Here is a 15,782-nt window from a genome sequence, read left to right as displayed (position 1 = left end):
AGTGCCAGTATGGACTTGTGCTCCCCGTACTGTCGAGTAATATTGGGAGACCACAATAGGCTGATATCCTTTATCCTTAGGAAGTTGTGTCTGTCGCCCTATCGATCGTAATGCGTTGAACACAACATTCGGGAAGATTGACTGCCATACATAAGTCCTGGTAATTTCTCTATCATTTATCACCAAGGTGTATTTTGCAGTTTTACGATCGGTTTGGTAAACCATCTGTCTAGACTTCCAAAGCAGTGACTTTCGTTCCTTTTGGACTCTTTAAAAGAAAAGGTCCATCTGAGCACTTGTCACTTCAGGTTCATTAAAAATTAAAGACGACTAGAGTCACCTTTAGCTTTTTCTCGACTCTTAAAAATTGAAAAAGAAAGTTGTGTCAAAGTGTCTTAAAATTCATTTAAATCGGAATAACATTTTCCCCTTTAATTTTTGAGTTGATCAAGTAATCTGCAATCGTGGAAGAAAGTCAATAAAAACCCCATCGTTCGTGGAGGCTAGTGAGTCAACCGTCTTTGACCCTAGAAACGAAACCATCCAGGGAAAAATGGTCTCGTTTAACTGAGTCCAATTCACCTGATTTATTTGAAACTTGTGTTTCAACATCGTTAGAGACTACAGTTACTCCAATTATCTCTGGTACATCTGCCTTTACAGAAGAAGTTCCGCAGTTACAAGAGGACATTAGAACTGATCCTAGTGTAACAATAGACACCTCTATTCCTGAAGCAGCTCCATCTAGGACTGATCCAGAAACTGAAGTTCACTTGCATGAACATCTGGAAGTTGAGTTCCAAAATTCAGAAGGTGTCACCCCTCCAGTATTTGTTACTGCATAAGCTACACTTTCTTCGGCTCCAGAAATATTTTATGGACCTCATGGTCTACCTCTTCCACCGGGATTGATTGCCATAGAAGAGATAGTAGAGGATCTTCCACCCAATACTCCAGTTCATTTTGGAACTGGGATCCATCTACATCCTTCTATTACAGAAGTTATTCCTTGTAATCATCCTTCATCACAAGTTCCTGTCGAATCGCTAGGAAATTTTTTGGATAGAGTAAATATGTTTGAGCAACCATCAACATCTAGGATTGTGTCAACTAACACAACTATGGTGGAGCTTCTTGCTGCCGTTCCTACAATGATTGTTGGTATACCATTTGTCCCAGCTAGTTATCAACAACAAAGCGAAGTCCAATCAGGGACTGTTTCGACGACATGGTCTGTTCTTATTTCGTCATCCAGAATCTCATCTGGTATTTCTTATGTTGAAACTCAACAATTTGATCCAATGTGTCTTCAAAGGCAAATCTACCCTTTAAGTACTGGATTGCCACCATATGGGGGGCAGTATGCCTTTTCATTGTTCCCTCTTGGAGACAACCATATCAGAGTTTACAACAAAGTTCAGGTCAAATTGGAATTACATCCAATGGTTGGGTACGAAGACGGCCTCAACAACCAAGGGTTGTATATTCAATGCAACCAATCCATCCTGTGTTGAATATTCCCACTACACCTGCTATTGTGACTATATCACAAGTACAAGAGCTACCTATTGTATGTCAACCTCAAGCCTCTCAGGTTGCAATACAACAGCCTCTCATCTCAGCGATTCAATCACAACCTTAGGATAGTGCCTCCTTATCTGGAGTGACTTAGGCTCAAACAGGTACTATCACTCTGCATCTGGTCAATCATCCAGTATTGGAAAACAACAAATGGTCCAACAACCATGGCTGGTACAATATCAACAACCGTAATTCCAACAATCATACCAAGGACCTGAGCAACAAGGCTTTGTAAGTAATGGGCAACCGCATTTTAGAGTGGTTATCAACAACCATACTATAATGATTATGCCCATCAACCTTATCAAAGTTATCAGCATCAAATACATTATGTTGGTATGAAAAGGCCTACTGGTCAGGCGATTCAATCTTATCCTGGGTATGCTTTGCCTAACCTGAATCAACAGTTGCCTTTTGTAGCAACTCTAGAATTACCAGATCTAAACTGGCTGACGAATGATCCAATTGCTTACGCCCCATGGTGGCCTGTGATTCCTCATAAACTTCCCTATGATATTCCTAAATTAAATGGAAATCTGGGTGAAGATCCATCGAATCATGTAATGACATTCCATTTGTGGTGTTCATTTAACACCCTGAATGATGATTTGATTAGGCTTCGCCTTTTTCAGTGAATGTTAACTGGTCTAGTAGCTAAATGGTATATATAATTGCCTAGAGCTTCGTTTGATAACTTCAGCACCCTTGACACTACCTTTTTAACCCATTTTCAGTTACCCATAAGGTATGAAACAGGGATAGAACTCCTTACCAACTTTAAATAGATGACAGTCACTCACATATCTGATCATATTCATGAGTGGCAGCGTCACCAAAGAATGGTGAAGACATACATTCCTGATCAGCTTTTAGCTGAATGGTTTATAAAGTCATTATTACCCTCTATTACAGAGGATGTGGCTAAGGGAGGAGTTGTCATTGAAGAGCAAGTCATTGCTCGTGCACAATATTTAGACTTGATCTATACTCAGTCTGGCACGCCCTATGAAAAAATTCCTGACGTTGCTAGAGTGGAATTTTCCGTTCCTCCCCCTCCTAAATCAAACAAAGATTCTCATGGCGGCGATGGCGTGAGAGGTATGACAAGCATGAAAACCGCAAAGGCTACATCTAGAAAAGCCCGTACGGTTTCTAGTCAAAAAGCAGACAAAGAACCTCTCGCCTCAGAGGTTAATGTCGTGTCAACTGACAAGGGAAAAAATCCAAAGCAACCAGGAGGCAAGAAGAAAGGGAAAAATAGTAAGAAGAAACAGGAAAATTCACCTCCTGAAAAATCTTCTGAAAACCCTACTAGGCAAAAGAAACCTTGTTATCCATGTTACATATGCGACGACGAGCATTTCATGAAAGATTGTCCACATAAAGCTAAGGTTATGAAATTTTTAAAAACTTCAAATACCTAGCGGTGTTGACTAATCCGTTTCTGAGCCCAGAAACAAACCTGGTTGCTATCGATCATGCTTCCCCATCCCAAGTGATTATGCTATCCATCTCAAAACAACAAAATGATGCTTTGATATCGACAAGGAATAAAGATTATGGGAATCCACAGTCGTCAAACGACAAGGCTACAGATCAACCAAGCAGTTCGACAACAACTTCGTCAGAAGTTGTTCCACCAATCATTCCTAAATTAACAATAAAACTGCCTAAGGGAGTAGTACATAAATCGATATTTAATCCTCGTGCTTGAGCAGCATATAATTATAATATAGTGGAGGATCTGGCCCAATCGCCATCGGCCATGTCGACACTTGAAGTACTGCAGAATTTCTCATCCCAAAAATAGGCTTTGTTATCAACAATAGGTGGGATTGATCCAACGGATTCCAATCTAGTGGCCTTTAATCATAAAGGATACGAACCTCAGTTACCAGCTCAACTCGCTTTCCTCATGCAGGTAAAAGCCCTCAACAAAACTATTCATCGAACAATCATTGATGAAGGAGCATCTACCTGTATTATGTCAATGAGTTGCTGGAAAAAATTAGGCTCTCCACCCTTGTCACGATCGTCAATGACATTAAAAGCGTTCGATGGAAGAACATACATGCCATATGGGATATTAAGTAACTTGAAAATCAAACTAGGGGGCAAGATAGTAGAAATTGAAGTCAAGGTCATTGATGGAAACCTTGACTACAACATCCTATTGGGTAGGCCCTGGATTTATGCTATGGCTGCTGTTGTGTCAACATATTTTAGAAAGATTGCATTTCCCTTCCAAGGTGGAATTACAATCATTGACCAACTAACCTTTTTCTCCAACAGTTCACAACTTAATGGAAGAATTCCATTGATCCATGGAAGCTCTCAATCACTTCAACATGTTAGAGTAGGTCTCCTAAAAGACTCATCCTTAATGGGTACTTTTTCCCTCCCACCTCCAAGTAATTTGGCGGAAGTGGCCGCAGTGGAAACTTGTCATATGATATCTTCTACATCATCAAAGATTAAGAAGGACTCTAACCATTTTGATAGTGTTGATCACAGCGAGGTTTTCATAGTTGAAAATCCGACTGACATGAATCAATTAAGTGATGTGGTACAATATGTACTGGGGGCATTGGAACCAGATCTTTCCTTCATGACCCCTTATGAGTTGTGATCAAAGGTCGCCAAAGGATAGTTCGTTGACTGGTGTCAATCTTGTTAAAAAATGAAACCAAGGATCTGAGCAGAATTTCTTGTCTTGTGTCAAGCTCATTAAAAAATGAAACAAGGCTAAGAAAAGTTCCAAGTTGAGTCTTTCACTTGATCTCATAAAGGAACCTTCATTCCATCCACCTAATTAACGCAAGTAGTCTGGTTAATGTAACGAAGCTTAGGGGGCATGCACCCTTGTCTATTTTGCGGACAAACCCAGTTGTAGAGATAAGTTTCCCTGTAAGTTATGTGATTAGTTCGAGTGACCTTTTCACCTTTGTCTATTTGGCGGACAAAGTGCAGGAAGCGTTTTGTCTAAGTATTGACAAAAAATCATCCTTCTTAACCACAATAAGTTTCCATATGGTTACTGAAGACTTTTTTATGCTGGGGGCATGCAAACCTTGTTATACAAGAAAAAACAACCAACTTCATTTTTTAGCTTTTAGCTTTATAGTTTGGTCGTTCCTATCTTACATAAAAAGGAAAAAGAGCAATGTTCCCGCAAGGTTCAAGCTCATTAACAAATCAACCCACACTGAGCACATGTTGGCACAAGGCTCAAGCTCATTAAAAAATAAACCCGCCTTCAGTAAATAACCTTTGTGATCACTTTGCTATCTGCCCTTTTGAACTTTGGTTGTGTTCCATTTCATTTGGCCGACCATACGCTTCCACTTGATTGTTTACCCTTTTGAGGAACATCTGCGATGAGTGATTCTGATTGCAACCCTCTTCACACTGCCATGTTTTGAGAAGTTCCAAACTTACCTGGAACCAGTTTCTACCCATAAATATCACTCATTCCTAAAAAATGAGCCTCTTTTAAACTATTTTTAGACTCGTTAAATATAAAAAGATCGTCGAGCTATTAGCCTTCCCATCTCGTTAAAGTAAGGGGAATGCTATCCCTCTCATATGTTTTAATCTTTTTGGACTTGAGGGATTATTAAGCAAAAATATCGAGTGCTTGTCTTTGTCAGCTTGTTAAAACTATCGAAAAGTCATCCCTTTTGTATTATTTTACACTTTTTCGGACTTAAGGGATTATGCCACGAAAAAGGACTGTTGGAGTCTCCTTTTCGTCCATTTTCAAACTCTCTAAAAAAGAAAAGGACTGAGTTATCTTTGTCATCAAACTCATTAAAACAATAGCAACAAACTTGTCCACCCAGACAAGAATGAGTCTCACTGATGCTAGGCTCGCTAAACACAAAGCGAAAGGTTTGCCTGAAGGGAAAATTATAGACCAAGCATATGTTATTCTCCTTAATCTTGTCAAAAATAAAGAGGTACTGGTCAGCATTGACTGGGGAAAAAGGGGAAGAAAACTTGAAGAACTCTATTGGTAGAAAGTCGCTCTTGAACATGACAATTTCACTCCATCACCGTGATCGAGTTGGGTTGGGTTTTTCCGTTCACTGTCACCATTGGTACGCCGTGCCATCCATGGGGTTAACGCTACCAATCTATATTAGTGTTTCCAATATGTTCAAGAGAATTCATTTAGAGAATTCACCATTCAGCAAATGCCTTATCCACTACATTACATCCACGCTTCATTTTTCATGACCGCCATTCCGGAACCTCATATCATCAGATCGTTTTCACCTCCACAAAAATCATTTGCTCCCTTTCGCATCGTAGATGTGGGATACATCAAGGCCGTCCTACTATAGGTCACTTCTTGTTGACATCAGCTCATTATCCAAGAAGTTGACTTAGAAACAACCCTTTCAGTACTTTGAAGCTTGCATGCCTCAATGGCAAGTTTCTCACTTCCGGCGACAGGTTTACATCAATGACCTTCGACTGAAATACTTTGTGTGGTGTTCGACATCAGCTCATATATTCACACCACATGAATTGTACTGTAGTACCTTGAGGGTCATCATCATTATCGGTGATTCCTCTCGTGTCTATTAATAGCTTACATCATTGGCTGGTAATCAGGCGATGTATTTCCATGTTCGACTTTAGAACATCTTTTCACATGGATCGACTTGTACATCAGGTGAAGATTGCACGAGTTTTGAAGACCCTGGATCTAGTTTCATCTATCCAGGTTGCAATATATTCAAGAAAAGAAAGAAATCAATTGTACACAGAAGCTGCACAGATAGTCATCTAGCCAGGGAAGATGACTCCTCATGTGAAGAATCACAAGTCTGCAACAACAGGCGATTGTCTGTCCTATGTACATGAAAATGAATTTATAAAGCTAAGCATGGGAATGCCCGCCTTAGCTAGATCATGAAAATAATATGATGATGATGTATTGTATTGTATCTTATACAGGTCACCTTCCAGTTTAAATACCTCGGATCCTCATGAATAAAGCATTTCACCTGACATCAGAAGATTTATGACCTCATGCTTTAAGGGGCAGCTGTTATAGACATATTTTGGCATGCAACCCAAAACTCATATGTCCATAAAATAAGGGCTCCTTAAGTCCCTAAAAGTGTTGTTTCACACCCTAAAGGATCATGGTCAACTGATTACACCATTTCCCAGAAGTTCCACATAAAAAACTACTCAGAACTGGCCAAAACTGGACCATATAGACTGCTCCATGGGCAAGGTGTGATGCATACTGACTGCCTAACTGGCCAGGTGTGATGCATACTGAAATGGCCTTCTGTGGGGTGTGATGAGCAAGAATAGACAAATGGCAGAGATAGTTTGCAAGGTGGATGCTCATGGAATCTTCCAGAAACTTCTCTTGTGACACTTGCCTCTCTGAATTTTCCTAGGGATGAGTAAGAGATCAATGAAATCTCCAAGTGGAACTAAGAACTATAAGTGGAATGACACTAATCAAAAACCCAGAGCTGACTCACATCCTTGCAAGACATCTATAAATGGATCCCTAATTTGAGAGATCTAGGGGCTGGAATTTTGTATTTTGTAAGGAAGTGTTGTTGGTTTGCTAAGAAGAGACATTGCATTGTTGGGTGATTTGCTTGTTCATGAGGTGAAGAGGGCTTCTACAATTGGGAGGTTGATGATGGATTAGACAGATGGGTTGTAATCCTCTCTTACATTACTATTAATAAAGTTGTTTGAGTTTTCCTCCATATGATCTTGTATTTGTGAATCTTATTGTTTATGAATGCAATTGTATGGTCAATGTGTTTCTGATTCCAAATTGTTTATGATGTTTTAGATAGAGATTCTTTGATAGTTTGCTATTACTTTGACTCTATAGGTACTCTTTGAAGCAGGACAAATAGGAGAGGAGTGGCAAATTCTATCAAGGAAAGGAGAAATCAAGCTAGGATCAAAGTGGAAGATCCAGGTTGGTCCTTTGTTCTTCTCTTCCATCTATCACACTTAAAGTAACTCTTGAAAAGTTTTCATTGTTTGTTTCTAAGATATCTACCCATCTTAGTGGGACTAGCAGTTCAAATCGACACTAGTTTTCCCTGAAACAATTGGGTATTCCTATGGTTACAACCATATAAACAAATGTCCCTCAAGCAAGCTAAGAAGTATAATAAATTATCACCAAAGTATTATGGTCCATACAAGGTGTTGCAAAAGATAGGTACTATGGCATACAAATTGGAGCTTCCTGTAGCTTCCCAAGTGCACCCAGTTTTCCATGTTTCATGCTTAAAGAAGGTTATAGGTGAAAATCTTCCAGTTCAAACAATATTGCAAAAACTTGATGAGGAAGGGAAAATCATATTGGAACTTGAAGCAATCAAGGAAACAAGAACTTGACAGCTACGAAATCGATCAATTTTAGCGTATCTCATCAAGTGGAAGAACTTACCTGTTAAATATTCCACATGGGAGGATGAGAATTTTATATAGAAGCATCCAAAACTACTCAAGCGTTTAGGAAAACACTTTTTTGAAGGAAAGGGGCATGTTAGGTCCCTATAATACTAGTGATTCCCCCATTACTATTGTCGTTATATCCCTTATTGTTATTGTTGTACCCCTGTTGTCCCCATATTGTTGTTATTGTGCCCCATAGAATCCCACTATTATTATTTTTGTGCCTTTATATTATTATTGTTAGGTCGGCTTTCGTTATATTGTGACCCCTTAGAATCCTATATATAGAAATGAGGTTTTGTCATTTGAATCATCTAAGAATTTTTCATTTGTGTAATGTAAAGGAGGTTGCCCCCTCGAAGAGGCTTATTTCTAAGGCGTTGATCTATCTTTTCTATATTTTTTTGAACTGGTTTCATAACATTCAAAGTCCCCCATATCAGGATGATGCTCTTCTATTCTTGGAATATTTTCAATATGTTAATATTGGTAGTGAATCAAGTGAGATCAATTTGTTTAGATCAGTATTCTTTGGCAATGATAAATCTAATGATGATGAATCTGTTGATGTCTGCGATGAGGAATGCCCACGTTCACTAGTTTATCTTTCAGTTTCTTGAGAATATTTTTATTTGAAAGAATTATATTTGGAATATGATCCAACCAAAGAAGATGTTCTTATCAAATCTTCCTTTCTATCTCACTATCCCTTGTGTTCTACTACTTGCGATAAAGATACTCCATGCTCTTCAATTTTTTTATCTGATGATTTAACTTCTCACTTGATGCAAGCTAGTGAGGTTAGCCATGATGAAAAATGAAACAATCAAATCTTTGATAGATATGGCTATCATTTGGTTGGTAGTTCTCCTATTGAAATTACTAGTAGAAACTATCCTGACACCATGCGTTCTCATTCAATCTTCAAAATATGATTTTACAATCCTTCAGAGTTTTGGGACTTGTCAAGAAGTTAAGACACTTCAAATTTCATTGATGGTTATGTTAGGACCTTGCGACTCTGGTAAGATCCCTAAAATATGTCAGATATGGTTTTTCTCACAAGATTATTTTCTTTGCATGGTTTCACTGGATGTAAATTCCACCTTGAAAGATGTTTGGTATTTTGGATGTATTCTTTCGAACTTGCAAGATTTGATTTTTGATTGGTTTGAAGATTCTATTTCAGTTGATTCATCTCCATGCAAGTATTTTGTACTTAACGTGGGTTTGGAGTGTGTATCCCTCATAGAGACTTGGAACTACAAAGTTGATATTTTTAAAGACTATCTTTGGCCGAAGGAATCATGTCTTTCAGATGCATTTCAGAATAGTCATCTCCTGGTTTTTCTTGTGAATGTTATACAACTAATATTTTTATTCATCGCACCTAAAATCCTCTTGAGTGCTAGAGAATGCATGAGTTATTGGGTGAATCCAATTCTTCTTCACTCATTGTATCTAGACTAGTTTCATGTACTAACATTCCTTTTCACTTATTTCGATGATTACAATGCTAGTGTAGTATGTAACTAATTCATCACGTGAGGAAGATGATTCTATTATTTAGAGAATTTGAAAAACTATTCAAACTAATCTATTTTTTCTATCTACTAACCGAGAATCCCTTGCTATAATCGGTCCTTCTAATAATTATGCTTTCTTTAGTAATTTTCATTCAACTTATCATTTTATCACTATCATATCCAATGAAAATTGTTCTACATTCTTTAATATTTAAGGTCTATCACATTGTTCATATACCTATCAAGTAGTTGAGGCACTTCTACCTTCCATGATGGTTATTTTAGGTCATCACTATCTTGACAAGCCTTATGAAAATAATCGATTTCATTTTCCATCACCTGTTTCTCATCCTTATCTCATATGTTTAATGGAAAATTTATCTTTTCAAGGAGCTTAGGGTTTTCAAGAGGATTTTTTTGAATTTCATGATCCAATTGCTGAATGGCTAGAGAAATCTTACTTGGCAAGCTCCATTGCAAATAACAAGTTTTGATCTTTCCTCATGTTTCCTAAGGAGTACAGTGAAGATGAAGGTACATGCATAAGAAGCTTATGAGGTTTGTTTAATTATGCTTTTCATTGAAAAGGTAAGAATGCGAGCTGGTTAGAAGTAGAGGATATGACATATCTTTCTACTAATAGACAAGACTTTCAATTTGTTGTGCAGGTGATTCAAGCTCTTATAGTTTCGATTGCACATTGTTTTATATCTATTTTAATTGCTTATATCTTTGTGAATGCAGGTTGGGAGTAACTATGGTGTCTACATTGGAAATTTCATTAGACGTGATCATGACCTTCTACCTAGTTAAATTATGAGTATGTATACATGCATATTAGTTTCCCTTGCACATTCATCTTGCACTCGCTCTTTGTAGTCTTTCTATGTTTTCTAACTTTTGTCTCGCATCCTATTTTTGGATTTTGTTTCCTTGTTGAGTCTTGTGTCTTATTTTTTGTTTTGTTTAATAATACTCGGCATGAAGGATGTTCTCTTTGACTTGAAAGACAACGTGGAAAAATAGAAAAGGGCTTTGTGACACTGCAACATTTGGCTAACCTTCAATCCTTCTTCTTCGTATTGGTTACACCTTTTGGTCAATGATGTTCTGATGGAAAATATGATCCTGGTGTAAGGAAATATTTGTTTCAAACCATGATATCCATGTCTATTAAAGAAACCTCATTCCACACTTGGTTCTTTATGTTTCAGTGTTTTCCATGTTGATTTGATCAATTAGAGAAGGACAAGGGGAAATATAAATGAGAAACCAATATCAAAGGTTTTATATATGCTTATGTGAAGGAACATCCTATTCTTCTCTCAATAAGTTTGGATCCCTCTTCCACCCCATGAAATGAATAAGTGTTGATGCACAGTCCTATATAAAATACATAAATAAAGGGTGAAAGAAGAGAAAGGCTTCCTATACAAGGAGGTAAAGGAAGTAAATCCACCGAGGTACTGTCCAAGCTTACTGGAAGTAGATAATGTTTGTGTTCCTTAAGTGACTTTGCCGAGGTACTGTCCATGCTTTCTAGAAGTGGAGCAACACCAGAAATGAAAAACTATATTCTGAACTTAAGATCACGAATAACATTGCCCTTCTCCTGAATCAAAACATTATGATATGACTGGATTTATGATTATATTTAACCAATAAAGGATGAAGGGGGATATTTTCATACGTGGGGTAAGTGGGGAAACTAGAGTAATCTGAACGATGAATCAATACTCCCTAAGGAACTAAACCCTACAAAAAAGATTTTTCCAAGGCAAAGAAGATGGAGTTCTACCAGTGTGTTGCCAAGTGTTGTCACTGTGACAAATACCCTCCAAAATTTAGTCTACACTTGAATTATGGAGCCTACTTTGGATATTATGGTTTTTCGTTCCATAGTCACTTTATGGTCAATCGATGCTTTGTTAAGTATTCCACTCTTTTTTTTAGTTTGTAAGTGTCAAAGTCACCTACTCACACATGCTCAGTCCATAGTGAGTTCATGAGCACATTATTTTATGAAAGCTTGAACAAGCATATCACAAGTCCATCAAGGCGGTGCTTGTGCCATGTTCAACCTATGTCAATAGTCAGTGCACACTTTCATCGATGATATCTCACTTTTGGTTGTGATTGTTCTTTTATTTCGGTGAGTTTTTCCAATTGTCGCTTTTGTGCACCTTTGCTCTTGAAATTGTCTCTTTCATGTTTACGACTGTCTCTTTCACTTGTTTTCACTTTAATAAATTTCTCTTTCATGTTATCTTCATTCTAGCATGTGTCTCTTTCAATGTCATTCTTGTTTTGAACGTTTCGTTTGGACTTTCCTCCTGTTGTTGAAATTGTATTCTTTTAGCATGGAAAGTGTCACTTCACAAAAATGTCATTTTGTTTTGTTATATTCTTTCCACGAATGGCCCTGAAATAATTTTTTGGGGTTCGGGGAATTTTCCCAGAAAACTTTTTCTAAACGGTTTTGTGCATGGTTTTCATGCATGGTTTTGGGCATGATGATTTTTCGCCCAAGGTATTTTGTAGATTTGGTCAGGGGAACTATGGTTATGTTCTAATACAGGGTTACTGGATTGGGGTTTATGAATGATTCGACATGTATATATATGTATTGTAACATTGAAAGGAATATAATGAAAAATCAATCTGGTAGTCTTGATTTTGGGATCCAGGGGAAAATCTCTATGTATGTTTGTTTTATGTTCTTTCCATTATTTTTCTGTTTTAAGAATTCATTTGCAGGTAATTTTTGTGTAGGGGTAAAACCTACATTTGGTATCAGAGTAGTTTTGGCTTCAAGGAGATGCCTTTTCTATTGAGGGGTTTTGCTCAAGCCTATGGTAGACCTTGTTTAATGGGAAATCTGTAGGGTTGATTCTTATAGTGAAAGAAGATGGTGAACAATGGAAAGATAGAGATCGAGAAATTTAATGGTTATAGTTTTGAGTTGTGGAAGCTTAAGATGGAGGATTTGTTGGTGGACTGAGATTGGTGGATTTCTATAGATCTAGGCACGACAACAACAAGAATGTCATAAGAAGTCTGGGAAAAGTTAGATTGGAAGGCGAAAAGAACAATATGATTGTGTCTCTCAGATTCATTATTATTGAATGTATCATAGGAAGCTACGATGAAGGCTTTGTGGGAAAAGTTAGGGACTTTGTACCAATCTAAGTCTCTGGTGAACAAACTGTTCCTATGGAAAATGTTGTATAACCTGAGGATGAAGGATGGAGACTTGATGACAGAACATCTGAACACCTTTAATAATGTGGTAAGATAGTTGTTATCTATTGATATAAAAATTTTAGATGAAGATAAGTGCATAGTTTGTTATGTTCTCTACCAGATTCATGGGATAGTCTATTTGTTTCTATAGGTAGCAATACAACTACCTTAAAGTTTGATGAAATAGTCTCATCCTTGTTGTCAGAGAAGATGAGACGAAAAAATATGGAGAGCTAGAATGGAGATGCATTGTCTATAAGAGGACAGTCCCAAAATAGAAATAGAAATAAGTCCTCAAGTGGGAGATTTGAATCCAGAGGGAGATATAAATCTCTAGGAAACCTGTGAAGGTATGCTGGAAATGTAGAAAACAAGGGCACTACAAGAAGTATTGTAAATCTAAAAGTACTAAGAAAGGAAAGGTATTTGACAATGCTCCTTCTACAGAGGTGAAAACCACCTCAGATGAAGGCGGAGATGTGTACTTGGCTTCTTCTTCAAATACACATGTAGATCATGAGGCATGGTTGATTGACTCAGGTGCATCCTTTCACTATCGGGAGTGGTTTTACGAGTATGAGAAATATGGTGTTGGTGATCTCTTCTTAGGGGATGACAGGATGGACATAATCATTGGAAAGGGAAAATTCAAGCTAGAGTTGCAAGATGGAAGGATTAGAACACTTTTTCGTGTTCTGCATATTCCTGCATTAGCCAGAAATCTGATTTCTGTAATCAAGATGGATGATGCAGGTGTCAATGTTCGAGAAAAATACCTACAAAATGGTTCGGGGAGCACTGATATTGATGCCGAGAGTTTGGATTGGAACTCTATACAGTCTTCTAGGTAGCACTATTATTGATGGGTGCAACAGTTCCGTGGTTCCTGAAAGTGGAGTAGAAAATCTAGTGGTCTCTGGGGAAAAGACCATGCTATGGAATCAAAGGCTTGGAAATATTGGAGAGAAGGACCTTTGAATACTGCATGGTAATGGTATGGTAGAAGGTATGTCAAATTTCTCTCCGAATTTAAATTTCTGTGAACATTGTGTATATGAGAAGCAGGATTGGGTGAGTTTACCCTCAGGTTCTAAGAGTGCGAAAGGGATATTAGAGCTTGTGTACAATGCTGTGTTTGGACTTGTGTCAGTTCCATCAATGGGTAAGTCTATGTACTATGTCTCATTTATACATGACATCTCAAGGAATACATGGATATATTTCCTTAGGAAAAAATCTGAAGTCTTTGATAGGTTTAAAGAATTTAAGGCTTTGGTGGAAAATTAGACAAAGAAGAAGATCAAGGTCTTGAGGATAGATAATGGTGGAGAGTTTTGCAAGAAGGAATTTGAAGATTTATGTAAGGCGTGTGGTATAGCACAACAAAAGACTACTCCATACACACCTCACAAAAATGGAGTTACAGAAAGAATGAACATAACGTTGACGGAAAATGAAAGAAGCATGCTCAGTGGTGTTGGGTTAGGACAGGAATTCTGGGCAGAGGTAGTAGATACTACATGTTACCTATTTAGTAGATCACTTTCATCAACATTGGAGGATAAGAATCCACATGAGGTATGGACTGGTAAGAAACCCTCTCTCTAACATCTTAGGGTATTCGACTATGATGCATATGTACATGTTCCAAACGAGAAAAGAACCAAGTTAGATAGTAAATTTTAAAGGTGCATATTTATTGGGTATAAGGATGGTTTAAAAGGTTATAAGCTTTGGAACTCAGAAATAAGAAAGGTTGTGTACAATCAAGATGTGGTGTTTAGAGAGGTGAAGGATGTTATTAAACATGAATTCCTACCAAAGGAACCTGAAAAGATAGAGTTTTAACTAAAGGAGGAAGAACCAGGCTCTACAATAGAACATGAATAAGCAGAGGAAGAGCCACAATCTCCAGTTTTGAGAAAACTAGTTCAAGAGAGAAGGAAACCAGAGAGGTATAGTCCATCTGATTTCTATTCAAAATTTTCTTTATCTATTACTGATGATGATCCCATAATTGTCAGGGAGGCAGTGGATTCAGAGGATGGAAAACTATGGAAAGAGGCCATGGTAGAAGAAATGGAATTTGGATAAAAATGAGGCTTAGGATCTAGTGGAGTTGCCAGCTGGAAGGAAACCCATTGGCAGAAAATGGGTGTTTAAGAAGAAGATTAATGTAGAAGGCAAGGTGGAGAAATACAAACTCTTCCTATGTAAAATGCTATATAACCTGAGGATGAAGGATGGAGACTCGGTGACAGAGCATCTAAGCACATTTAATAATGTGGTAACCCAGTTGTTATCTATTGATATAAAATTTTTAGATGAAGATAAGTGCATAGTTTGTTGTGTTCTCTGCGAGATTCATGGGATAGTCTGGTTGTTTCTATAGGTAGCAATACAACTACCTTAAAGTTTGATGAAATAGTCTCATCCTTGTTGTCAGAGAAGATGAGACAAAAAAATATAGAGAGTTAGAATGGAGATGCCTTGTCTATAAGAGGATGATCCCAAAATAGAAATATAAATAAGTCCTCAAGTGGGAGATCTAAATCTAGACAAAGATATAAATATCTAGGAAACCTGTGAAGGTATGCTGGAAATGCAGAAAAGAAGGGCACTACAAGAAGGATTGTAAATCTAAAAGTACTGAGAAAGGAAAGGGATTTGATGATGCTCCTTCTACAGAGGTGACAACCACCTCAGATGAAGGTGGGGATGTGTACTTGGCTTCTTCTTCAAATACACATGTAGATCATGAGGCATGGTTGATTGACTCAGGTGCATCCTTTCACTTCACTCCCAATAGGAAGTGCTTTTGTGAGTATGAGAAATATGGTGGTGGTGATCTCTTCTTAGGGTATAACAAGATGGACATAATCATTGGAAAGGGAAAATTCAAGCTGAAGTTGCAAGATGGAAGGATTAGAACACTTCTTCGTGTTCTACATATTCTTGCATTAGTTAGAAATTTAA

The sequence above is a fragment of the Pinus tabuliformis genome, chromosome 7 (assembly GCF_031772625.1).
Source record: "Pinus tabuliformis cultivar Carrire ecotype Pingquan chromosome 7, CPIR1, whole genome shotgun sequence".
Lineage (NCBI taxonomy): Eukaryota > Viridiplantae > Streptophyta > Pinopsida > Pinales > Pinaceae > Pinus > Pinus tabuliformis.
Note: the sequence above shows the minus strand (reverse complement) of the source record.